This window comes from Thamnophis elegans, chromosome Z (assembly GCF_009769535.1).
Source record: "Thamnophis elegans isolate rThaEle1 chromosome Z, rThaEle1.pri, whole genome shotgun sequence".
NCBI lineage: Eukaryota > Metazoa > Chordata > Lepidosauria > Squamata > Colubridae > Thamnophis > Thamnophis elegans.
Window position 1 is genome coordinate 55,119,687 of NC_045558.1, and position 27,867 is coordinate 55,147,553.

The 27,867-nt window shown below is 44.2% G+C and overlaps 1 protein-coding gene across 1 annotated transcript in view; it reads right to left on the reverse strand.

The window, feature by feature from the left end:
- The window catches only part of CPNE4 (copine 4), a 264,609-nt gene that overhangs the window by 56,775 nt on the left and 179,967 nt on the right, over positions 1–27,867 (reverse strand). The gene's annotated exons all lie outside the window — the stretch shown is intronic.

A 27,867-nucleotide genomic window follows, 5' to 3' on the forward strand; every position in this document is an offset into this window, starting at 1 on the left:
GACATCTATCTCAACAGAAATTAGCAAAGTCCTGTGATAGGCCATAACTCTTAACTATAGTTCACCAGAGGTAACAAAGTCATGGTAAAAAACAGACATTCCATCTATGTTTGGGATGGGGTGTGCATCCCATTTCATATATATTAAAGTCACTCAGATTTTCTGGTTTTCATGCTTGTCTAAAATATTTGCAGCTGCTTTAGGAGACCATTTACTAAAGTTAACAAGACCTTTAAGACAATGTCATTTTTGTCAGACTCATGTGGAAACTTTAAAAATAATAATGGAGCTTTATTAAATAAGAAATCCAAATAATGTTTTCTAATAATTAAAGTTGGGTCATAAGTACCTTTTCAGGGATCCATTGTGCTCTGAATGGTTGCTAACAACTGGTTGTTAAGTGAGAACTACCAGTAGTCTCTTCTTTCTTCAACTTAAATTCAGCTTTATTGTGGAAAACATTAAGAAAAGGATCCCCTGCTTCATCTTTTTCTGATACATATAGGGTACATCAGAATTTTGGCATTGTGTATTTTCATCCTATTGTGATTATTCATCTAATACTCGATCTAATCCATATCAGCAACTATTGTCTTGTCATATACATTTTATTATAATATATGGAATTTTCATTGTGCAATGCTTTCTAAACAGAAAGCTCAGATTGATTTTATTATAATATTGTCTTTAACCTGGTACAAATACAAATAAAATACTGTCTTCTTAGAGGAAAGGCACAAGTGAGAAAGATATGATATTCAAAGGATAGATATTCAAAATTATTTATAAAAAATAGCTTACGTTTGAGCACTTACACTGTTAGATTGATTTTTTTTTCTCCTACTGCCTTCCTACTCCTGCTACTAAGATAGTGAAGAACCAGATTACAAGGGAGGGACCCACTAGCATGTACAACTAGCTTCCTGACAATACATGTAGCCCATGAGGCAGAGGAGATGCCATCTCTCCTCTGCATAGATGAGCAATGACCTTCAAGAGTTTCAGATTGTGATCTTTTCTTATTCAGTGTTTTAAGAAACTGATTCTGAGACAGTGCTGAGCAAGTACACTGTCACTGAATTCTGCATAATTATTTCTAAGTAGCCCAATAAGTGAGTGACAGAGCCAGACTTTTCTGGAAATTGTAAACTAAATGTTTTAATGCCCTGCAGCAATGGTAAAGTGGAGAACTAATAGTTGAGAGCCTGTTACATCCTGAGGTTTTTGTACATTATTTTGTACAGTATTTTTTACTTTTTCTTTACAAAAGGGGAAATGCATACCAAATAGCTTCAATCACAAAGCCTTTATTCCTTGATGAAGATACCTTACATGACACACAACTGCCTTTGACTCCCTCTCCTATCCTACCACTTATAAAAGCAAGTACACAGAATTGCCACTTGCTGATTTAAAAAAGACAAAGGATCATGATTGTGTGAATGATCTATTCATCAGTCTTTCATTAGAATGTCAGAAAGTTGTTTCAAAAGAGAAAGAACAATTTTAGATTGTCTGAGGTTTGAATTTTAACTGGAGATCGCAAATTACATTTAAGACTGTTAAGGTTAACATGCTAAAGCTGATTTTTTTTAAACTCCTAACTTTAGAGAAGTAGTTCCTAGAACTTTAGAAAACCAAATGATTTAGTACCCAAGTTCATGGACAAAAGATACTGACATTATTTCAGTGTTGTTTGCTTAGCTATAATTAGAAGAACATTTTAGAGGCATGATTGATGTCTGGAAATATTCATTTGGATATAAGATATATTGATCATCCTGATCAATATACCATATATAGCCCTCTGTGTCATCATGATACATATGTGATTTTAGCCTTACTAGGTAGACCAAACAGGGAATACAACTGCGTAAGTTAATTCTACTTTATGGTAAAGCTACATGAACAGAATCTTGAAAGAATGAAAGAGTCCCTTTCTGGTCATGATGTCCTGCTTGTCTCTCAAGATCTTTCCCACATACCATTAATATGCTACAAAGAAACATACTCTGAATTCTATTTTTAAATTTTCAAGATTTATTGGAAGGTCAAAATAAAACTATTTTTATCGGCCTCAGACTGTCCATTTTCAGAGATTGTATGTTCATTCCAAACATCTGGATACATGTCATGCTTTCTCTGGAACATTTCTAAAATATTATTAATTATAAGGAATCACAGCCCCAAGGTGCTGAAATAGGAGCTCAGCATTGGGGCTGGTTCAATGTCAGAATTTTCAAGCCAAGACTTGCATGTAAATTTGCAACGCTTCCACCTCGATGACTTAACTTCTATTGTTTTTATTTATTTCCATAGTAATTACTTTTTATTTTGTCAAACTATAAACCACCCTGAGTCTTTTACAGTGAAGTAGAATAAGATACTGGTGTTTGCAAAGGTATGGATGGGGTCAAAAAAAAGTCATGATAGCATTTGCTCCTGCATGAATAAAGTTTTGACCCTTTTTTAAAAGCAAGTCATGCCTGCAATACATACAAAAAGAGATTAAACTTTAATCATATCATTGCAGTGACTTTTGAGCCTCTTGCCCTTGGTAATATATTGATATTTTTATAAACAAAACAAACTGATTGTTCAGCCTGAACTTTGCAGAAGTCTTTGAGATACTGAGGGTTAGAATCAAGCTCACATGAAGTGTTAATACCACTTTATAAGGCCTTGGTAAGGCCACACTTGGAATACTGCATTCAGTTTTGATCACCATGATGTAAAAAAGATGTGAAGGCTTTAGAAAGAGTGCAGAGAAGAACAACAAAGATGATTAGGGGACTGGGGGCTAAAACATATGAAGAATGGTTGCAGGAACTGGGTATGTCTAGTTTAATGGAAAGAAGGAGTAGGGGAGACATGATAGCAGTGTTCCAATATCTCAGGGGCTGCCACAAGGAAGAGGGAGTCAAACTATTATCCAAGGCACCTGAGGGTAGAACAAGAAGCAATGGGTGGAAACTAATCAAGGAGAGAAGCAACTTAGAACTGAAGAGAGATTTCCTGACAGTTAGAACAATTAATCAGTGGAACAGCTTGCCTCCAGAAGTTGTGAATGCCCCAACACTGGAAGTCTTTAAGAAGATGTTGGATAGCCATTTGCCTGAAACAGTATAGGGTTTCCTGCCTCGGCAGGGGGTTGGACTAGAAGACCTCCAGGGTCCCTTCCAACTCTGCTATTGTATTGTATTGCATTGTATTGTACTGTATACTGTAAGTGGTATGGTTAAATAAGAATTCATCGAAGATATGTTAATGAGTTGATTGTCTTCTGTCAGGATACAGTTTCTCTCTCACACACTCATGGCAATTTAAATCAAATATTTTCTTCTTCCTGCCTTTTCTGTGTTTCAAAGGACTCTGCCCTATACTTCATGGTCTTTAAGTTGAATAACTATTGGTTACTGATGTAACTAATATCTCTTCCCTCAGAACTTAGCCTCTTTCTTTATACACTCAAAATTGGAGCTTATCGAATCTGTAAGTTGGAAGGAATTATTTCACTATCAAATCTATCATATTACTGAGTGTGGAAATCCAAATTAAAGTATCTCAGAAAACTGACCAGTTTCTACTTGAACTCATCCTGCAAAGTCAACTTCACCATATAATTGATCCTATCATTTAACAACTTCTACTCTAAAGATGTTTTTTAAATATAACCAAAATCTATGTTCCTATATTTTAAAATCAATTATAAATTATGTAATTTAAGACTACTGTGAGTTAGAGGCTGCAGCCTTGTCAAAATCTCACAGTATAGATGCATATAATTCATGCACAAAGATGCACTGGACATTGCAAAACAGGACTCCTCAGGAATAATTCTGGACTTTGATGTGTTAATTTCTGTTTGCTTTCTTGATTTTGTCTTTCATTCCTGACTTTATCTGCCTTATTTTTGAGATCTCATAGGTATAAATTCAGATTTATTGCACATCAATTAATGTCTCCTGCCATTCCTAATTCTGGTTGCTTTTTATCAGACAAAAATAGCAGTACAATTTTGTGAATTTCAGAGCCAGTTGTCACCATCCTTTGCTTACCAATTATTGGGCTGAAAAGTGAGCATTAAATGAAATATAGCTTAACAATGGGCACTAGTCCTTAAAGCTTCATTTCCAAGATCTTTATGCATCTCTACTATACAAAAAGACAATTTTATTCCACTTTAAGATAATAGTTAAACAAAAGTCATAAGGAGATGGAAGGCCATTGATGTTAAGCATTATATAGCATTACTTACATCAAATGGGAATCTGGCCCTATGACTCAGTATTTTGTTGGACTGCTTTTTCAAAAAAAGGCATTGATTTGACATCATAACAAAAGGGACCATTGTATGATTGCCTCATTTGCAAACTCTTTCAAATGGCAAAGGTGCTAAACCGTCTCCTCAGTTTTTACAATAATTATTTTCTCTTTTTTATCTTCTTTGCCCAGGTTTCCAGGGATTTATTTCTTAAAATCCTTTTTTTTGTATATTGAATATGTATATATTGTCTATGGTTCTTATTCAGTAGCCACCTGATAACCCAAACACTAAATTCTGAACGAGGAATTGCATCATTCAACATCAGATCCTGCCTGGGAACATAGAGTCAGATATCATAAATACTATTCTAGGGATGAATGAGTAAAGGACTCTGAAACAGGAACCACTGCCCGATGGACAGAAGACGACTTCAAAGACAGTGACTGAAAGCACAAATATTGAAAAAATTAAATTGCCATTGCCCAAGATTCCTCAATCATCTTTATCCATTGTTTAAGACCTTATCAGGTAAATAAAATCAGACAGACAAGCTATCAGCAGTGCTACCAGTGCTATAACAATTCTCAAAAAGAATTTAGCTTCATTGGAGAGAATTCTCATTGAGGAGGCAGACTAAAATATTATCTAGTTTTATGTTCCTTGAATGGATTGGCATGACCATTCTCAGAATTCCAAGAACATTTCCAAGTTCCCAGTCAGTCCTATAAAATTCTAGGTGAGCTGATAGATGGTTTTTTAAACTTTTTGTTTTTTATAGCAGAAGCAGCAAAAAAATATACCGTATATACTCGAGTATAGGCCGACCCGAATATAAGCCGAGGCACCTAATTTTACCACAAAAAACTGGAAAAGTTATTGACTCGAGTATAAGCCTAGGGTGGGAAATGCAGCAGCTACCGGTAAATTTCAAAAGTAAAAATAGATACCAATAATGTTTTTGAATATTTATTTCAAAGAAAAACAGTAAACTAGCGGTGTATTCAATGAAATACTTCACTCACCTCATGATGCTGATGTCCCGCTGTGATGATGATGTCCCGTGCAGCCGCGGGAGCGATGTCCCGCCTCCTATGACACACAGCACAGTGATTCCTATCATTGGATCACTGTACCAGAGGAGGTGGGACATCGCTATGTGGCTGCTTGCCATAACAAGGAGGAGGTGGGACATCGTTGCAGAGCGGCAGGAGGGGGAGGAAGGGGAATCGTAAGACAGCCCTGCATTACATTAGAACGTGAGGAGGGGGGATGGTGCGGTGCGCGCTGCGCGGCAAACTGACACAGAGGGAGGGGAAACTCACAGGGGCACTGGGCCATTCACGAGTGTCACCCAGCGGCATGGCCCCGCCCCTTTTTCTCCTCCATTTCGGGCAATTTTTTCACTGACTCGAGTATAAGCCGAGGCGGCTTTTTTCAGCCCAAAAAGTGGGCTGAAAAACTAGGCTTATACTCGAGTATATACAGTAAGTAGGAAGTGCAAATAAATGCTGCATCCATCTCTAAGGCCCACAATTCTTTAGGCCAATGGTGTCCAAACTTTTTGCAAGGAGGACCAGATTTGGTGAGGTGAAAATATGTGGGGCCGGCCATTCAGCCTGGCATTTTTTGAACTATTAGCATTAAATGCAAATGAACTATTTTATGAAAGAAAGACTAAACAAATAACTTAACTGTACTGTTAGATACCAGAAACATTGGTAATGGTTTACACCAAGGTCCCTCCAAGACTGAGCGGCTGTGGTTTCCGTCATCCTGATTTGTGCATCTTGTTCCATCTTTGATGATAGGGGGAGAACTTTTAGCCCCCTCAGAGAGGGCCTGCAATCTGGGTGTCCTCCTGGATACACGGCTTGTTTAGAAGAACACCTGATGGCCGTGACCAGGGAGGCCTTTTACAAAGTTCGTCTGGTACATCAGTTGCGCCCCTTCCTGGATCGGGATGCTCTGTGCACAGTCACTCATGCCCTCGTCCTTTCTCGCCTGGACTACTGTATGCTCTCTACATGGGGCTGCCCTTGAAGAGCACCCGGAGGCTTCAGCTGGTCCAGAATGTGGCTGCGCGGGTTATCATGTTACACCCCTTTTAGGCGGCCTGCACTGGTTGCCGGTTGTCTTCCGGGTGCGATTCAAGGTACTAATTATGACCTTCAAAGCGCTCCATGGCTTAGGCCCAGGATACCTGCGAGACCACCTACTGCCACTGGTAGCCTCCCACTGTCCAGTGCGATCCCACAGATTTGGCCTCCTCAGGGTGCCGTCGGCCAGACAGTGTCAGCTAGCGACCCCCAGGGGGAGAGCCTTCTCTGTGGAAGCGCCTTCCCTCTGGAATGAGCTGCCCCCAGAGCTTTATATAATCCCGACCTCAGGTCCTTCTGACGCACCCTAAAAAGTTGGCTTTTCCAGCAAGCCAGCCTGAACAAAACAAAACAAATTATTGATCACTGTTAATTTTAATTCATTTTTTTAAATGTTATTGTTAATTCTAATTGGGTTTGTTTGGGATATTCTATTTAATTTTTTAAAACTTTTGTATTATGTGTTTCTTTTAATGTTGTACGCCGCCATGAGTCCTTGGGAGAAGGGCGGCATATAAATCTAATAAACCAAATCAAACCAAACCAAACCAAGGTCTTTTGTTCCGGCGGGAACAGAAATTTAATCTGATTGGTTGAAGGGTCTGACAGCTCCCTATAAAAGGGCTGCTGTCAGACTGAACCTTCACTGGATTGTACATAGTTGACTTGTGCTAATAAAGAGCTGTTTGTTACTCTGAAGCCTGAGTGTGCCTTCATTCACCTGATTAACACTGGCGATGAGGATGGGATCAGAAGACAACTAGGCAGACAAAAAGAGCATGACAATCCAGCAAGTCAATCCAAGCTGAGCACAACGCAGCATCAAGCAGCCATCTTTGAGCGGCAAATTCAAATGCACTCAGGAACACAAAATGACAACGCACACCCCACTGACTCTGTAAAACCCAGCCACCAAACCCTGGGAATCCTACATAATGAGGTTTGATTGCTTCTTCGAAGCCAACGACCTCATGGGCCTTCTGAAGGCTGGAAAAAGAATATGTTCCTGAGCTACTGCGGACCAGAGGTGTTTGAGACAATGAAGGATTTGTCCAAGCCAAAGCCACTCTAATCAGTTGCTTGATCGGTTCTACAACAGACACTGATGACACACTATGCTCCCAGACCATCTAAATACGTCCAGAGGCATGAATTCAATATCCGTAACCAAAAAGAAGGGGAATCCATCAACGAATACGTTGCGGTGCTCAGAAAGGCCGCAGCATACTGCAAGTTTGGAGATCTTGATGAACTACTACTTGACTGCATCATATGTGGTGTCAGGGACATTGGCCTGGAGAGGAGATTATTAGCAAAAACTAATCTTAGTCTCCAAATTGCCCTAGACGAAGCCAGGGCTACTGAGTCTTCAATTAAATCAACAGAAACCCTGCGGCGCCAAAATAGCCCAAAGAGCATGCAGAAGAGTGCAGGCATGCATCATGAGACCACAGAACCTGAAGGCTTGGCGTGCGAAGTTGACAGCTACCGCATGAGCATGATCTCACCAAGCCGGCGTGAAAATTTGAACTGTGTTTCCTGCCTTGCGCCAGCTGCAGAGGAAACCACCTCAGAACACATTGCCATTTCCACAATGCCATCTGTCAACTCTGCCAACGCAAGTGGCACATCGCCAAGGTCTGCAGAAACGATCACCCCACTACAACCTGAAAGTCTAGAAGCATACCTAACCACCAGCAGAGCCCAACCAAGGGGCATGGCAGCCACCACCACGGCGAACAGAAGGCAACACCAGAGTCACCTACCACACCTCCATAGGCCAAGTCTGCACGAAACTGCCAAAAAAGCTGAAAATCATAGTCCTCATTGAGGACTCTCCATGCAATATGGAGATTGACATGAGGTCATCCTTGACCATAATGTCTTAGGCAGCACTGAAACAGGCTATTGCTAGCCTTAAATAGCATCAGCTGTGGGTTCCAGACATCCGACTACCAGGGGAACTAAGACCCCATCGTGGGCCACGGGACCTTCTGAGTGAGGTTCAAGACTTTCTGCGTCCATCTACCAGTGACGGTAGTCAACGGAAACCTATAGAGCCTCTTGGGGTTTGACTGGTTCGAAGTCTTGGGCCTAGAAGTGACCGGAATCAACGCCTTACGAGGCAAAAGTACTGAGGAATTCCTTAAGGAGTTCGAGGATGTCTTCAGCACTGGTCTAAGTAAGTATGAGGGGACTCCAATATCTTTTAACTTGAACCCCAATATAGCCCCCATCAGGCTAAAACCCAGGAGAGTACCTTTTGCTCTCCGCCCTAAAATTGATTTGGAACTAGACAAATTGATTGGCCAGGGAATCCTAGAGCTGATAGATCACGCACGCTGGGGGACCCCTATAGTGACACCTGTCAAGCCTGATGGGTCTTTCCGCATCTGTGCGGATTACAAGTGCACGATAAACAAAGCTTTGCAGCAAAGCGCTTATCTTGTACTCATTGTACAGCATTTACTGCACCCATTAGGCCCCGGAAAAGTTTTTGCAAAATTAGATATGGTGTAGGCATACCAGCAGTTGCCTGTAGATGGTGCCATGGCAGAGGCCCAAACCATCATGACGTGCAGGGGTGCATTCAAATGCACCCACCTTTAATTTGGAGTTAGTATCACCCCTGGACTGTTCCAAAGCGTCATGGAACGGCTTTTGCAGGAGATTCCAGGAGTCGTCCCTATTTTGACAACATATTGGTATCAGCTGAAAATAAAGCACAATTATTTAAAAGATTGGGAACTGTTCTGGCCAGAATCAGAGATAAAGGCCTCAATCTCAAAAAAGAAAAATGCCAAATTAACGTGCCAAGGGTTGAATTCCTAGGGTACCTCATCGATGGCTCTGGGATTCACCCGACCAACAAAAAAATTAAGGCAATCCAGGATGTCCCTACAACTCACAATCAGACCGAACTGCAGGCATTCCTCGGGCTCCTTAACTTCTACAGTGTTTTTCTCAAGCAGAAAGCCACGATTGCTGAGCCTTTGCATCGGTTTCTCAGCAAACACGCCAAGTGGTCCTGGGGCAGAGCTGAAGCAGCCGCATTTGCCGCGGTGCGGAAAGTGCTTTCAGCGGACACGTTTTTAGTCCAATATAGTGAGACCCTGCCACTTGTCCTAAAATGCGATGCTTCCCCATTTTGCATAGGAGCCGTGCTCAGCCACCACATGCCCAATGGAACCGAGGCGCCCATCGCCTATTACTCACGAACATTGTCTGCTGCCGAGTGGATCTACAGCCAACTGGACCGTGAGGCTTTGGCTGCAGTCATTGGTGTGAAACGGTTCCACGAGTACATCTATGGCCATGACTTTGAAGTTATCACGGACCACAAACCATTGCTAGGATTGCTGGCTGGGGACCAGCCTACCCCTGCTTCTTTGTCACTGCAAATGAACAGATGGACAATCTTCCTCATGGCCTACAGTTATCGCCTCGTCCATCGACCTAGCTCTACCTTGGGGCATGCCAACACTTTGAGTCGATGCCCACTGCCTGAACTGCTTGCAGATCATACTCCTGAGACACAGTCCTCCTCATTGACTGTCTTGAGGCTGGTGCTGTCTCATCTTGTGACATCGCCTGCCACTCAGCAAAAGACTCTACATTCCGACAGGTTTTAACTGGGTGTGGAGGGGGTGGCCCAAGGGGCCTGTGGGATCTGAATTTAAAATGTTTTACTGCAAACGTGATAAACTGACAGTAATAAATGGTTTTTTACTGTGTGGGGACCAGGTCACTTTTCCACCCAAACTATGCATTGCGGTATTAGAGGCCTTGCAAGTAGGGCATCCTGGAATTGTCAGAATGAAATCTTTGGCCAGGAGTTACATGTGGTGGCCTAACATGGACAGGGAGATAGAAGAATGGGTGGCTACCTGCACACCGTGCCAGGAGTCCAGACAGCTCCCCCAGGCACCCGCTAAGGAGTAAGAGCGACCTCAAGCACCATGGTCTAGGGGGCACATAGATTTTGCAGGCCCTATTCATGGCCAGACCTTTATGGTAATTGTGGATGCCTTCTCAAAATGGCTACAAGTAGTCCTCATGACCTCTACCATGGCAGAAGTGGTCATCAAGGTGCTACGGAGACTTTTTTCCACTCACAACCTGCCCAATGTTTTGGTCTCTGACAACGGGCCCCAATTTATGGCCATGCAATTCAAGACCTATTTAGCAGCACAGGGAATCAGACATGCCCTGGTCACTCCATTCCATCCAGCTTCCAATGGTCAGGCAGAGAGAATGATGAGATCTGCAAAAGAAGCCCTATCCAGGATGGGCCCGGAAGATTGGCAAACACAAGTTGATCAATTCCTCCTCATATAGCACATCACACCAAGTGCTACCACTGGTAGAAGCCCTTCTAAGCTTCTAATGGGTCGGTGGCTAAGGTCCCACTTAGACCGGCTACACCCAAACTACTCTGCCATGTTACCCCCAGATTCGACCGGCAAAATAAGAAACTTTAGCGTAGGGGATCAAGTTTACACCCTCAACTACACTGGGGGAACTCTTTGGATTCCTGCCACAGTAATAGGCATCACCGGACCTTGCTCTTACCTATTAGAGCTTGAGAACGGTCAAAATTGGAGATGGCACATTGACCAATTCCATGGCCGCATCTCCAACTCCAGTCTTAGGCAACCAGAGGTAACTCCTGTAAGAGTTAGCCAAAGCCCTACACAAAAGGAGCACGAATTTACTCCTTCCACAGATAACTCAATCCCAAAGGTACCAGAGCACTTATCTGTAATTGTTGCAGGCCCGCAGCAAGTTCTGAGCGAATCGGCTCCAGAAATTCTAGCCGTGGCCTTTGAGAAATTCCAGGAGCTTCCACCAGGCAAAGCCACGGAGACAACAGGTCCATCTGACCTGACTGAAGAACACCCACCAACTGAACTGCGCAGGTCTGGCCAAGCCACCAGAAAGCCTGCCTACCTGCATGATTATGTTACAAGTCAGTTGAGCCCATCTAAGAGGAGAGGGGTGTTAAATACCAGAAACATTGGTAATGGTTTACCCCAAGGTCCTCTGTTCCGGTGGGAACAGAGATTCAATCTAATTGGTCGAAGGGTCTGACAGCTCCCTATAAAAGGGCTGCTGTCAGACTCAACCTTCGCTGGATTGTTCATGGTTGACTTGTGCTAACAAAGAGCTGTTTGTTACTCTGAAGCCTGAGTGTGCCTTCATTCATCCGATCTAACATGTACTAATGTGAAAGGTGATACTGAGATCTTGACTGCATTATATAGGCCAGGGTCTGGCTCAAAAACAGTGGTTTTGATGTGCAAGATGTCACACAGGTGAAAGTCTCTTAGTCCTGTCCTCACACAGTTCTTGTTAATGTTCATAACCAAGAACGTCTTCTCGCATAAATATGTCAAACCAAACAAGCTCAGCATTTTCTTAGCAAATATTTGAATCTCTTGGAACCTGTCTTTATCCAGCTGGTGGTAAAAGTTGACAAGAGGGAGCCGACTGCAACACTGCGTGACACTGCAGTTCAATGAGTTCCAGCTGCAGGTGGTCTGGACCATCATCAGGGTTCACAGAGAAAGGAGAGGAGAAAAGCATGATCTCCTTTTCAATAGCTGCAAAATCCTGAAAGTACTGTTGAAACTCCTCAATCAGAGATAAGGTGTTTGCTTCATAACTCCTTATTTGTGCACTTATATTGTTCTGTGGAAAACTGGTCATTATTTCCTGCAGTGATGGGAAATGTCTGCATTTGTGACAAGTGCCTTTGGAAAAGTAGCAGGTTGGACCCAAAGGCTTTGATATGTGAATACAGTTGGCTTACCACTTCATTTTGCCCCTGAAGGCTGGGGTTCAGCACATTCAATGTCATGTCATGTTAACTAAAAATCCAAAATCAGCCAGCCAAACAGGATCAGATAGCTCTGGCATTGGTTGCCCCCTTTTTGCCAATAATTGTCCGATTTCCTCCATAAGAGAGTAGAAGCGTTGCAGGGCAGACCCTCGACTGAGCCATCTTACCTCATTGTGATACACAACATCTCTGTATTCAGCCTGGATGTCAAGTAGAAACTGTTGAAACTGGTGATGGCACAGAGCTTTGGAGTGAATATAATTAATAGCCTTCATCACCGGTTTCATAATGATCATAGTTCAGATGTTTGGCACAGAGAACTTATTGGTGAATAATACAGTGGAGTTTCATAGCTTTGCCTTCTTCTTCACTGACAGTTACAGTCTAGGGTTGATAATCCATTTCATTTGCCAGCCATGGCAGGTGTGCTACCCGTAATAATCCCAGTGACTTTATTCGACGTCATCTATGGTGGAACAAACAGAAACAAATAAATCTGTTCCTCTTGTTTGGTCCTTAAGGCTCTGAAGGTCAAGTAGCTCTTCACTCACGTTCATGTCATTGTCCACTCCTCTCAAAAAAAATCAATAACTGAGCGGTGTCAGGTGCATCCATGCTTTCATTGCAGGCTAATGAAAAAAAAGTCAAACTCTACTCCTTTTTCCTCTAACTGCCTCTTAATATCAGATGAAATCAATTCTCCATACCACAGTGTTACAAGCCAGGCAAACATTGGCAAACTCTTGCTTCTTCTCAGGACAAATTTTCTCCACCATTTTCATCACACAGTCTTTAATAAATTCACCCACAGTAAAAGGTTTGCAGTGCTTGGCAATCAGCGTTGCCACCTCATAGCTCGCCTTTGTGGCATTTTCATTTGACTCACGGGATCTTGTGAAAAAGCACTACTGTGCCATTAAAACAGCTTCCAGTTCTTTCACATTTTTGCTATGTTGGTTCCCAGTTAGCTTGTTGTAGTTAGCATGTTTCATCTGGTAGTGCCTCTTGATATTGACTTCCTTGAAAACAACCACAGTCTCTTTGCAAATTAGGCAGACACAGTTGTTTCATATTTCAGTGAAAAAATACTCCAATTTCCATTTGTCCTGGAAGCGATGACCCTCACTGTCAACTTTCCTTTTTTTTTTAGTTATAGTCACCCATTAGAAATAGGCAAACAAGCCTTGCATCACAAGGGTCACGTGACAAGAGTGCTGGCTCAGGTCTACTGCCATCTTCTGGTGAAATATAACCACCAGCCTTGAAGGAGGTGCTCAGTCAGCTGTGGATGGGCAGCAGAGGACAGCTGCAGGAACCGCTGTGCAGTGAAGGAAAAAACGCCAGTTGGCAGGGATGAGTGACAGGCTGAGCCGGCAGGGAAAAGAGGCTGTGGGCCGCTCGAAATTTGAAAACGGGCCGTAATTGGCCCCTGGGCTGGACTTTGGATATTCCTGCTTTAGGCAATAAGCTGAGAGTTCATATGCCAGAACTGAATATGACCGAGGCCATTTGGATAAGTGAAGAAAAGCCAAAAGGGAGGTGGGTGGGCTAATGCTTCTCTTGCAAACATATTGGGAGCACACATTGTAGTAAGTGGTATTCTCTTTAGTAAGGTGACCAGATTTTCAGATTGGTAAAGAGGGACACCATTGACCGGGGGGGGGGGGCTTGATTTAAAATTTTATATTTTGTCAAAAAGTCACCCCAGGACACTGAAACCAGCATAAATATGAATCTGTTGCCAAACAAAATTTTGATCACGTGACCATGAGGATGCTGCAACGGTCACTAAGTGTGAAAAATGGTCATCAGTCACTTTTTTGAATGCCATTGTAACTTTGGTCACTAAATGTTTTCCCCCTCCTCGAGACACCTCACTTCTTCCTTCATTCCTCTTGCTTATCTACCTTCACATTATCCATCTTCTGCTCTTTCCCTCTCTTCCTTCCTTTCTCCTTCCATCCTCTCTTCTTTTCTCACTCACTCTCTTCCTCCTTTTCTCTTCCTTCCTCCTTCCATTCTTTCAGCTTCATTTCTTTTGCCTATCTACCTTCTCTGTCTTTCTGCTCTTTCCATTTCTCTCTTCCTCTTCGCTTCTGTTCCTTCCTCCTTCCATCCTTTCACCTTCCCTCCTTCCTATTTCTTCCTTCTTCCTTCCTTCTGCCTATCTACCTTCACCTTCTCTATCTTTATGCTCTTTCCCTGTCTTCCCCTTTCCTCCCTCCCTTCTTTCCTTTCTAGTTCCATCTTTTCTTCTTTCCTCTCTCCCTCCCTTTTTCTTTCTTCCTTCCTTCCTCCTTCCTCTTGCCTATCAACTTCATCCTCTTTGTCTTTCTGCTCTTTCCCTCTCTTCCCTCTCTACCCCTTTTCTTCCTACCTCCTTCCCTCTTTTCTCCCTCCCTTCTTTTTCTTCCTTTCTTCTTCCATCTTCCTCCTTCTCCTTCCATTCTTTCTCCTTCCATCCATCTTTTCTCCTTCCATCTTCTCCCCCCTCCCTTCTTCTTTTCCTCCCCCCCTCTCTCCTTCCTTCCTCTCCTTCCCACTCCTTGCAACTGGCGGCAGCGAAATCATAGTCATCAAAGGGCTTGATGGCTGGCACAATGAAGGTCTTCTTCATCTCCTTGACCTCCGCAGCATCCCCCATTTTCCTCCCCTCCCCTCCCCCACCCGTGGAGCCTCTTCCCCTCCCCTCCCCCTACAAGGGATCTCTCTTCCCCTCCCCTCCCTCCCCTCCCCTTCAAGGGATCTCCGGCCAGAGGGAGCCGCGCGGGGGGGGAAACGGGCATCTGTTAAAACCCCGAATCCCATCTCAGCCTCGGTGTGGCTGCGGCAGAAGCAGCGAGCGCGGGGGCGACGCTTCACCGGGAGCGACCTCTCTTTCCCCGCTGCATAGGGATGTGGGGAAAGGGCTCGGGGGCCCAGTTTTCTCTCCCCCTTCTTTCCTTCTCTCTCCTCGGGCGCTTTGTCTTGGTGCCCCAACGCCGGGTGTGGAATAGCGTGAAATAAGGGACACTTCGGAAGGCGGATCGTCTTCCCCGCGCCGTGCTCACTCTGGGAAAGGAGCAGCGCTCTGGCGAGCCCCGAGAGATTCCCCTGTTCTCTCCCTCTCTCGCTCTCCCGGCCCTTCCAAGCCGAGGCGGCGGGGGCGGGAAGAGGAGTCCGAGGGGGAGGGAGGGAGGAAGGGGAGGCGGCTGCGGCAACTGGGTGATGGCTAGCAGCAGCCGAAGCAAGGGGAGGGACAGCGAGATTTTGGCGAGGCGGCCGCGGGAAGGACCGAGGGAGGAGGAGAGGATGGGGCTGTTTGGGAACGGAGAGGACCCGGGCATGGAGGGAAAGACCAGTGCGCGCCACACCCAGCTCCGCCGCGTCTCTTCCCTGCAGTGGCACGCCAGGGTGGTCAGGCAGCCTCACCGGGTCTGGAGCACTGCTGGCCATTGCTCAGCCACCGCCGCCGCCTCCACTTCGGACGGTTCCTCTGGCGGATTGTCTTCCCCGCGCCGCGCTTGCTCTGGGAAAGGAGCAGCGCTCCGGCGAGCCCCGAGAGATTCCCCCATTCTGTCTCTGTCTCGCTCTCCCAGCCCTTCCAAGCCAACGCGGCGGGGGCAGGAAGAGGTGTCTGAGGGGAAGGGAGGGAGGAAGGGGAGGTGGCTGCGGTGGCTGGGCGATGGCCAGCAGCGGCCAAAGTGGGGGGAGGGAGAGCGAGATTTTGGTGAGGCAGCTGCGGGAAGGATCGAGGGAGGAGGAGAGGATGGAGATGCTTGGGAATGGAGAGGACCTGGGCGTGGAGGGAAAGAGCAGCGCGCGCCCAGCTGCCGCCGCTGCCTCCACTTCAGAAGGTTCCTCCGGCGGATTGTCTTCCCCGCGCCTCCCTCGCTCCGAGAGATTCCCCCATTCTTTCTCTCTCTCTTGCTCTCCCAGCCCTTCCAAGCCGAGGCAGCGGGGGCGGGAAGAGGAGTCTGAGGGGGAGGGAGGGAGGAAGGGGAGGCAGCGGCGGTGGCTGGGCGATGGCGGAATGGTGGGAAGCGAGGCGCTGCCAGCGTGGGTCAGCGACCACGAGTCGAAAGAAGGGAAGCGACCACGAGGGAAAGAAGGCGGCGGGGGGACCCGCAGCTCAGTGGGCGTCTCCTCACGGGACAGAACCCTCTCTCTCTTGCTCACTCTCTCTTGCCGCCGCCCCATCCTGTGACTGCCACCATGGATGGGGAGGAGGAGGAGGTGGAGGAAGAAGAAGAGGAGGAAGCGGGACGAATCCTTTTGAGAGGGGATGGGCACGACCTGGGAGATACAGGGAAACTCCGCAAAGGGGGAGGAGAGGAGGGCCGTCTTCTCCCCCCAGCACCTCCCGATTCCCACCGGTAACGTTACTCACCAGTTAAGCAGCAAGCAAAAGACGAAATGAAATGGAGCGTGCTAAGCTAAGCCGCCGCGTGGTTAAAGTTTTCCATCCCAACCAGCTCACTGATTGGCTGGAGTCCAGGCCAATCAGTGAGCGGCAGGCTGGGCTGGCTTGGATTTTTAGTGTAGAACGGAACGAGCGAGCGAGCTAGTAGCTGATGGGTGGGGGAGCCAGCGAGCTGCGAGCGCCAAAATAAAGTGGGGGTTTTCGAGAATGGCCTGGGACGCGGGAAAAATTATGGGAAGGCGTGCCTGTCCCACCAGATGCGGGACGTCTGGTCACCCTACTCTTTAGTCATAGTTTACCACAATTGGGTAGGCTATTCTAATACATTTAATTATATGATAAGTTAGCCTGAGTTAGCATGATTTGTGAACCTCTCTATCTGTCCATATCAGGTTTCTGGTGAGGGAACAGATTGTTCTTGACAGAGATTTAGATTGATTGTGTACAGGAGACTTGCAAGAGAAAGTTGTAGTTTGCGTAGCTTTGCTTAATCTTTCTTACTGACTTATTTTCTCCTGTTTCTTACCAGACTAGATATGGTTGCTCAGTCCTGTTTTTTACCAGACTATACATAGATATGGTTGCTCAGTAGAAGTGCTTCATGATGGACTGAATTTCTTAAATTTAACTAAATTTCCATAGGTTTTTTTTCTCTTATGGGTACAACTTCTCTTTTGGAATGACAGCCCTCAATTAAGCTTTCAAAATTCCTCATGAGATTTGTGGGCAGATAATTTGGATGGATGATTTTTCAACAGAATAATAACTGCTTTAGCAATTTTTCAAAACCAACAACCATCCATGGTAGCAAGCACCATTATTAAAATGATCATTGAGAAGAATTCCTTTATGAGACCTTCCCTTCGGATTCACTTGAAGCCTCAGAAGACAGCAGACCACTTGAGAGATGATTGTAATATGAACGGTAGGACATTTTTATATTCTGTTTGGTCCTCCCATAATAATATCAAGGATAAATATATTCTTTCTTTCATATATATATATATATATACTTTATATATATACTTTCATAAGTATATATATAATTTATTTGAAGGTTTCTTGCTCCCTTAAAATAATTTCTTAAAGGTCTTTTCTTTCACAAATTCAAGGAGATCTCAAAGAAAAGAATTCAGGATAACTATGGTATTTCCTGTTATTAGTTCATGGAAACCGCACAACACAAAAGCTACACAATGAAAGCAGAATAGCTGCACAAAGATTTAAATACAGGTGTGGATGGGTCGTCTTCTAAATCTACTGCCATCATGCTATCCCCTAGAGCATTATGTATCACCACAGTTCCTTGGGAGATATTGGCTCCCAGACATCTAAAAACAGAACTGTCACTATCATTTAATTGGTATATAATCTTTTCTAAAAGGTCTGTGCAGTCATAGATTTTAATTTAAGTTTTTGAAGGAACTTCTTCTCCATATTAACTGTCATACCAGATAAAAGTAATTCCCCAAAAAAGTGATTTTGACAAAACCATTGATAACAGACATATGGAAGATAAATCTAATAGTAAACAGAACCAAGGAACAGGAAGGTTAATGGCATGTTGGGAGGGGAAAAAATTTAAGAGGTCTGACCTTAAAAGAATCATTGTCAGAACCTGTTTAAAACTGGATGGAAATAGACTGAGATGGCAAGGAGTTGTTCAAGAAAAATCCAGACACACACACTTAATAATTCATTACTTCTATCTCTCATCATGAGTACCATAAGAACAATGAAGAATAAAGATTTGCATTAATAGGTTGTGTATTTCTGGTGAATATAACCTGGTTATCTGTTGGGTTATCTGATTAGCTGCTTAATGGAATCGTTTTCTTTCTGCTCCTGGTTAGCTGCAGATCTGTTGTCTTAAGAGCAAACTATGTGGTCATGCCTTTCATTTTTTCATTTATTTGGGATTTATAGGCCGCCCTTTTCCCTGAGGGGACTCAGGGCGGCTTACATTCATAGGAAAAGGGGGGTGCAATACAGAGACATAAACAATATGTGAATAAAATAAACAGTAAAAACACAACTTTCATTCAACACTCAACACTCGGGTGGGGCGAATTAGAAACTTATCCCCAGGCCTGATGGGATAGCCAGGTCTTAAGGGCTGTGCAGAAGGTCTGGACGGTGGTGAGGGTGCGAATCTCGACGGGGAGGTCGTTCCACAGGGTCGGAGCTGCTACTGAAAAGGCTCTCCTCCGCGTAGTCGCCAGTTGGCATTGACTGGCGGATGGGATTCGGAGGAGGCCCAATCTGTGCGATCTAATTGGTCGGGGGGAGGTAATCGGCAGGAGCCGGTCTCTCAAGTACTCAGATCCACTACCATGGAGGGCTTTATAGGTGGTAAATAATACCCTGAAGCGCACCCGGAGATCAACAGGTAGCCAGTGCAGCTCGCGGAGGATAGGTGTTATGTGGGCGAACCGCGGTGCACCCACTATCACTCGCGCGGCTGCATTCTGGACTAACTGCAGTCGCCGAATGCACTTCAAGGGCAGCCCCATGTAGAGCACATTGCAGTATTCCAGCCTAGAGATCACAAGGGCTCGAGTGACTGTTGCGAGGGCCTCCCGGTTCAGGTAGGGTCACAACTGGTGGACCAGGTGAACCTGGGCAAATGTCCCCCTGGTCACAGCCGACAAATGATGGTCGAAAGTCAGCTGTGGGTCCAGGAGGACTCCCAAGTTGCGAACCCTATCTGAGGGGTGTAAAATTTGACCCCCCAGCCTGAGCGATGGAACACTGGCCAAATTGTTGGGGGGGAAACACAACAGCCACTCGGTCTTGTCTGGGTTGAGTACCAGTTTGTTAGCACTCATCCAGTTCTTAACGGCCTCAAGGCCCCGGTTCATCACGTCCACCGCTTCATTGAGTTGGCACGGGGCGGACAGATACAATTGAGTATCGTCCGCGTATTGATGGTATTTTATCCCGTGCCTCCGAAAGATCTCGCCCAGCGGTTTCATGTATATGTTAAATAGTAGGGGGGATAAGACCGAACCCTACAGCACCCCATATGTTAGGGGCCTCAGGGACGATCTCCCCCTGACCAACACCGACTGCGACCTGTCCGAGAGGTAGGAGGAGAACCACTGCAAAACAGTGCCTCCCACCCCCACCTCCCACAGTCGTCGCAGAAGGATACCATGGTTGATGGTATCGAAAGCCGCCGAGAGGTCAAGGAGAACCAGGATGGACGCATGGCCTCCATCTCTGGCTCTCCAGAGATCATCGGTCAATGCGACCAAAGCGGTTTCTGTGCTGTAACCAGGTCTGAAGCCGGACTGGAAGGGGTCAAGGTAACTAGCTTCCTCCAAGGACCGTTGAAGCTGGAAGGCCACCACCTTCTCGACAACCTTCCCAACAAAGGGGAGGTTGGAGACTGGATGGTAATTGTTAAAAACGGCTGGATCCAAGGATGGTTTCTTCAGGAGAGGTCTCACCACCGCCGTTTTAAGCGCGGCGGGGAAGTGCCCCTCCCGAAGGGAGGCGGTCACGACCGCCTGGATCCAGCCGCGTGTCACCTCGCTGCTGTTGGCAACCAGCCAGGAGGGACACGGGTCCAGTATACAGGTGGAGGCACTCACAGCTTGTATGGCCTTGTCCACATCCCCAGAGGCAACATCCTGAAACTCATCCCAGAGATGGTTTGCCAAGTAATCCCCTTGTGACTCGGCTGGATCTGCAGAGGTGGAGTCCAAGTCCGACCGAAACTGAGCAACTTTGTCCGCTAAGAACTGGGCATACTCCTCAGCCTTACCCTGTAGGGGGTCCCCCACGTCCCTCCTATTTAGGAGGGAACGGGTAATCCTAAACAGGGCGGCTGGGCGGGACTCAGCGGACGCAACCAAGGTGGCAATATGTGTTCTTTTAGCTGCCCTCAATGCCCTGATGTACTCCTTGGTGCAGGTTGTTAAGAGTGCTCGGTTCGATTCAGATTTATCGGACCTCCATAGGTGCTCTAGGCGTCTCCTCCGGCGCTTCCTCTCCTGGAGCTCCTCGGTAAACCAAGGAGGCCTCCGGGATCCGCCGACCCGGAGGGGCCATAGTGGCGCAATCCGGTCAAGGGACTCCGATGCTGCCGAGTGCCAGGCAGCAACCAGAGTCTCCACCGAACTGTGGGCGAGAGTATCAGGAATAACCCCAAGCTCCGTCTGGAACCTCGAAGGGTCCATAAGTCGCCTGGGGCGGAACCACCTGGTCGGTTCCTCCTCCCTACAGTGGGGGTTTGGCCTCCGGAAGTCAAGCCTCAGTAGGCAGTGGTCTGACCACGACAGGGGTATGATCTCAATACCCCTCAGACCAAGATCACAAATCCACTGCTCCGAGAGGAATACGAGGTCGAGCATGTGACCCGCTGAGTGGGTTGGGCCCCGAATTACCTGGGTCAAGCCCATGGCTGTCATGGAGGCCATGAACTCCTGCGCTCCGTCAGAGTGTTCACTGAGCGAAGGCAAATTAAAGTCCCCCAGAACCATAAGCCTGGGGAACTCAATTGCCAGCTCGGCTACTGACTCGAGGAGCGAGGGGAGGGCTGCTGCAACGCAGTTGGGAGGCAGGTACGTTAGCAGCAGACCCACTTGACCCTTGAGGTCCAACTTCACCAGCAGGGACTCACACCCGACAAGCTCCGGAGCAGGGATCCTACGAGGTGCTAAAGACTCCCGGCTTTCCTTTTGCCACGAGAATCTTGTGAGATACTCTGTTCGCTCAATCTAGGGATGAACAGCTTTTTAAAAAAAGTTTCTCATTTATATGAAGTTCAGTTATACATATTTCTCCAGAAATGTACAACTGTGTTCATCAATATTACCCACTTGCTGATATTTTCTATGCAGCCAAAGGACAACAGTTGAATCTGAGTGAACTAAGAACTAATAATAAATAATACATATGCATCTTTTTCCTGCTAATGTAGCCATGTGGATTTTACCTCTTCTGTCAATTTGATAGACTAAAAAAAAATCTGCTTATTTTGAAATTGCTCGAATAAACATGTAAAATGTTCCTGTTCAATATTTTACAGCTTGACATTTCACTCAATCTTTCATCTTTTCTCTGGTAAAAATTACATAGATCCTCTAGCTATTCAAGTGGATTAAAAGCCTTTTAAAACATGCTTGACAACAAATAGTAAGTGCTTAATGAAAGTAAAGTTTAAATGAACATGTAACTTCTTGACCCTTCACAGCTCTGGCAGTTAATTTGATCTGCAGAAAAATATTAACTGAAAATTGAAGCAATAAATAAGACTTCCTGGAATATCACTATATAAGGTATAAAACTATACCTTCAAACTGTTATGTAACTACGATTGATTTTAAACATAATAAATTTTTTCTATTGATGATACGAACAATAATATGTTGGTGGTATAGAATCAAATAACATACAGAACTGTTGTGACTCAGCAGAAGTTTGCTGTGAGTTGAGTGGGGATGCAGGAATAACAATGCAGCTGGGGCCCGTTACTGTGGTCTTCTGGAGATAAAAGGACTGATGGTGCCATGCCCTGGTTGCAGAAGTCAACGTTCGTCGTTCGTTTATGGTTCATGGTTCATCGGTCGTGGTTTGTTTGTGAGAGGCACTTGGATAAGTGATTTGCTTTCTGTAACCCTGATTCAAGGAGACACTTGGAGAAGTGATCTGCTTTCTTTCTGTACACCTGGTTTGGCCGTAAGAGATCTTTGTTTTTGCATTCTGTTATCTTCTTGCCAGAGACTTTATTTATGTTTATTTTGGGCTCGCAGCCAGTCTGAGCCGAGGACTGATAAAGTTATTTCCTTTTAAGTCTGTCTGCCTGTCGTCTTTGAACGAGCGAAGGAGGGGGGTCAGAACAGATTGACTTCTGCCAGAAAAGCCTCCATTTGATTAATTATGGAGCAATTAATTGCTGAAAATAGGCAAATGGCTCAACAGATAATGGTATTGGCGGACCAAATTACACAGCTGCAGAGAGCTGCAACCACCACCCCCCAGTCAAGGAGGAAGTGCCCAGTAGCCATGCCAGATAAATATGATGGGAGTCTGGCCATGTTTGCCGTGTTTCTGGGACAATGCCAGCTGTTCCTGAGTTTGAGAGCGGAGGACTTTCCCACTGACTGGACGAAGGTGGGATTCATTATCAGTTTGCTCTCAGGCGCAGCTGCCCGTTGGGCTACCCCCTTGTTAACTCAGCCAATCCCTTTGTTGGATGACTTCCAGGGCTTTTGTCAGTACTTTAAATGGATGTTTGAAGATCCTATCAAGGTTTTTTTTTCCGGACGTTGTGCCTGGCCTTCTGTCAATTTTGGTGGCTCCATCTGAGAAATGACGTGCGGAGGTGCGTGGAGTCATGTGCCCAGTGCCAATGGGCCAGGTCTGCAAGGAGAGCTCCGCCAAGATTCCAGCCTTTGTTGACTCCGGTCCCCGCAGCACTGGACTTTGTTTCTAGGTTCCCAGCAGGGTACCAGTGTCTTGGACTGTCTTCCGTAGAGGCCGTCACCAACCCTTCTGGGCTGCAACCCGATCATCAGAACCGGGGGAAGGGCCCTGTGGGAGGTGATTGCTTGGTGGCTCGGCAGGAGTCGGTGGAGCTGCCACCGGACTCCGAAGGCGAGGGGTCATGTGGGTTGGCCTTGGAGGAGGTGGAGGACCCTGTACAGGGTGTTAGGGCTCGTCCAGAGATGTTGGAGCAGCCACCAGACTCCAACAGTACGGGGGCTGGTGGGTCAGCCTTGCAGAGGGTGGAGGACCCTGGACAGGGTGTTAGGGCTCGGCCGAAGCTGTTAGAGCTGCCGTCAACCTCCGACAGTACGGGGGCTGGTGGGTCGGCCTTGCAGAGGATGGAGGACCTGGACAGGGTGTTAGGGCTCGGCCGAAGCTGTTAGAGCTGCCGTCAACCTCTGACAGTATGGGGGCTGGTGGGTCGGCCTTGAAGAGGGTGGAGGACCCTGGATGGGGTGTCAGTGCCGTGAAGGGCGGAAGGAGATTTGGTGGCCACCGGATACCTGGGGAGTCTTGGCTCAAGGGGATTGTTCCTGCAGGCATTGGGGAATCACGAAAGAGGCACCACAGGAAATGAGTGCAGGCCATGTTATGGACAACCCATTCTGACTGCATCCAGACCGTCAGACCTGGGGAAAGGGCCCTGCGGTGGGGGATAATGTTGTGACTCAGCAGAAGTTTGCTGTGAGTTGGGGGTGCAGGAATAACAATGCAGCTGGGGCTCGCTACTGTGGTCTTCTGGAGATAAAAGGACTGATGGTGCCACGCCCTGGTTGCAGAAGTCAACGTTCGTCGTTCGTTCATGGTTCATGGTTCATCGGTCGTGGTTTGTTTGTGAGAGGCACTTGGATAAGTGATTTGCTTTCTGTAACCCTGATTCAAGGAGACACTTGGAGAAGTGATCTGCTTTCTTTCTGTACACCTGGTTTGGCCGTAAGAGATCTTTGTTTTTGCATTCTGTTATCTTCTTGCCAGAGACTTTATTTATGTTTATTTTGGGCTCACAGCCAGTCTGAACCGAGGACTGATAAAGTTATTTCCTTTTAAGTCTGTCTGCCTGTCGTCTTTGAACGAGCGAAGGAACTATATGTGAGAAGCTTTATTTAAGCCAAATCACTGCATTTGAAATAAAAAGCCATGATCAAGCACCTGTATTTTATAAATAACTCTTGGTATTATTTATTTTAAAGGATTAAAAAAAGAAATAGAACCTGTTTCAAGAGAGAAAATATAGGGTCTGGGCTTTAGCTATTTAGCTGCTACTTTTACATTCATTACAAGCTATCTATGTTGTTCAAGTGATGATAATGATGCTTTTAATAATTGCAGGTTTGAAATCAAAGTCTTAATCAAAGGTGGTTCCTGATACCAACGTTTTGTACAGTGTGCTATTTCTTGAGCATTACAAAAATAACAGCAATACCCAATTAAATATTACATGTGGCAATCATACCATGATCATGGTATGACTGCCACGTGTATTATTTAATTGGGCATTGATCATGGTATAATTATCCTCACTTGAACAATGTTGGTACCTGGTAATGAATGTAAAAGTAGCAAATACACACACACACACACACACACACACACACACACACACACACAAAAGCAGCAATTGGGAACCCGCTGAGGGAGAAAAGTGTCTATTACATCATCCTTTATTTCTTTTTGTTCTCATGCCAATTCCTGAACTCCCTCTTCTTCTCTGATTGTGTTTCTTTCTATCAGGAAGTTCAAATGCAAAAAAGTTTGAAATATATTTTGAATAAATATATGATAAAAGAAAGCAGGCATAGGGAGTGGGGAGAAACCATGATGTTAAGAAATATGGTGCTCAGGTTGGAATTTGTGTCATGTATGCTGAAAGGGAGATAGTTGTCATAGTGCCAGATCTGGAGATTTGTCCTACAGAAATCCCAAGACAATTTAAGTCACAATTGGTCTTACCAAGAATGCCCTACACCAAGCTGAAAGAAAATTGGACAAAGGGATTTCGATTTTGTTTAGAAATATAGAAAAGAACATGCTTAGTTGGACTTAAATCATTTTAACAGAAGCCAGCATTATTTCTGTTTAAAGATGATATCTTCCTGTTTTAAAGAAGAAATACTGATGAAGATGAAGACTTTGCACACAGCACTGCATGAAAAGGGAGAGTTGGCTTTTAGAAAATCAAAAAGAGGGAATGGAAAACATTTCAAGATAACTTTTAATAGATTCCAAGCGCCATTAATTTCAAAAGAACAGTTATCTTGTTCCAAACTTTTATGACATGACATGGCAATGGCATGCACTACTAGTTGGCATTCTTATTCACCAGAAGAGACAGACCAGGAGTAGAAATGAAAGTAAAAATGTTCTCTAATCTATTTTAAGAATATACATTCTTAAACTTAAAAATGCTCATGCCTTCACATTACATTAAATGTTCTTATTTCAAATATACAAATGCCCTTTCTTCCTTCTAGAGATTTTCTCCTTTCTTCTACAGTGGAAAAGATCCTATAGAGTTGATCTTCACTAGACAATGTTAATTGAAAATAATAAATAATGCTTACATATAATATTCATATGTACACTAGGTGAGCTCGTACTAATCATAATCATAATTAATTAAAAAATCTTCACCCAGGTTTCATTGACATAATAGAAAACTATGGTTTTTATTACAAGCCTGGAAGTCTGAAAATGCATTTGATTTAAACCACTATTTTCAAATATTACAGGAAAGTAGTTTAAATTTTAAAAAAATCCCTTATGATATGAAGACAACAACAAGATGCTGGGAAATATGTGAGCCCAAACAGGGCTCAAAGAGGCTGGGGTAAAAATTCTTGTAAAATAAGGTAGCTATCCCACTGACAAAATAAATTGATCTCCAATTACATTGTTACATCTGCTCTCATATTCCCTAACAGAAATACTCCAAAAGATTTTGAGATGTTTAAAAAGGGATTACAAATTACATAGAGCCATTAATTATTTTTCCTTAAAATGTGACCCAGGGTGAATAAGGAACCCTGTTTTGTTTTAATAGGGGCAACTTTGCCACCACTATGCTTGTTTTGAAAAGCCCTTTGATTTGCTTTTCTATTTAGCTTTAGAAATAACATTAGGAAATCCTGCTGACTTCTAAAAAGTCTGCAGTCATGGATTATGAGGTGTCAATCATTTTGTTTACTTTCAGTTCTTAGTGCTAGTATTTCACAGGCTTCCATCATAACAGAAGGCTTTTACTGTTATGTTCCTAAAATGTAGTGAAGCCTTGGGAAAAGGTTTCTTCTCAGGTTGAAAGGGAATCCTTTCAGCCTTGTAAGAATCATCCAAGCATACAGAGTAAAGTTATGTTGTCTCCAAAAGTCTTATTCTGCCACCAATAGCTTTCATCATTGATATCCTTTGCCCTCAGGCTGACATTTCTTAAAAACAGAAAAGTCTTTGGAGATTCAGAATAGAGCATTCTTTTCAGATATTTTATATCCTTGAAAATTAACTCCCGAGAAACTAAAGTGATTAAGAATTACTTACATGGACCTTTATTTTTTGAAGTATTTGAAATATTGACTAAATTTTGTATATGTGTGTTTATGCATTATTTTTTTATGTCACAAGAAACCTGACATAGATCCTGAATGTATATACATAAGTACCATCACTAGAATACCCATGAAGAGACCTCTCAGCATTTTTCTTTAAAAATATATACTAAGGACAAAAGAAAGACTACTAAAAAAGCTAAAAATCTGATATCAATTGTAAATAGTTCATTTGGCTATAGCAAGAGTGAAAATGATACTCCCATGAGAAATTATTTAGCCACACATTTTAACATAAACATTGCTTTCCTGAAACAATATGTTAATTAAAATGTAATTATCACAAAAACTGTACAGGTTATAGAATGAAGTTTTCTAATCAAAATATATGTACAAAAACGTATAAACTTGGAAAAAGTGTCCATAAAATTGTGTATACATTTGTGAATATACTTAATGCTTTGTATTAAAAGAGATTGTTTGCAAAATGTTGCTTATGAAGAAAAATGCAGAACAAATGTATCCCTTCAGGAGAAATAAAGAACCAATATGATGGAGTTCTTAGGTAGTAGATTCAGAGGAGATGACATTGCAGATGTTTATTGGGTAATATCATGCCAGTCATCAATTCTCAGTGCAAATTACTTCACAGCTTTGTACTTGTCACTAAAAATTGGAAGAAGGAGCCATGTATCTGTCTTTTCATTAATGAAAAAAAAGATATAACCCCCACATGAAATTTAAAAATGGACCACACATCTCTCTTAAAATATAAAATTGAGTTATTAGCAAAAAAGGTGAAACAGAACAGAATGGAGATGAAAAAAGTGGCTTTTTCCTGAAGTGTGAATGTTTTAAATGAATGGGGATTTAAAATTATCTTTCTACCCATCTTTTTTCTAAATGAGCTTTTTTACTTGTGTCTTGCATTGAAAGGATTTTTTGAAAAGCCTTATAAAAATATACTTGGCTAATGAATTACTAGTATGCTGACTTCTTGGGTAAGCTAAAGTTATGCAGGTCTTTCTACTTCACCCCATTACTTTATTATGGCAGATCCTTCTGTAGGGACTTGGCTATGTTGTTCATTAGGCGTCAAGACTGACAGAAATACATACATACTCTACAATATACAGTTTAAAAAAAATCAAAACTCCTCTCTCCCAACACAGATAAGCTTTCTCCCAAACATGAATACATGAAAACTCCCACTTATGCATGGAGAT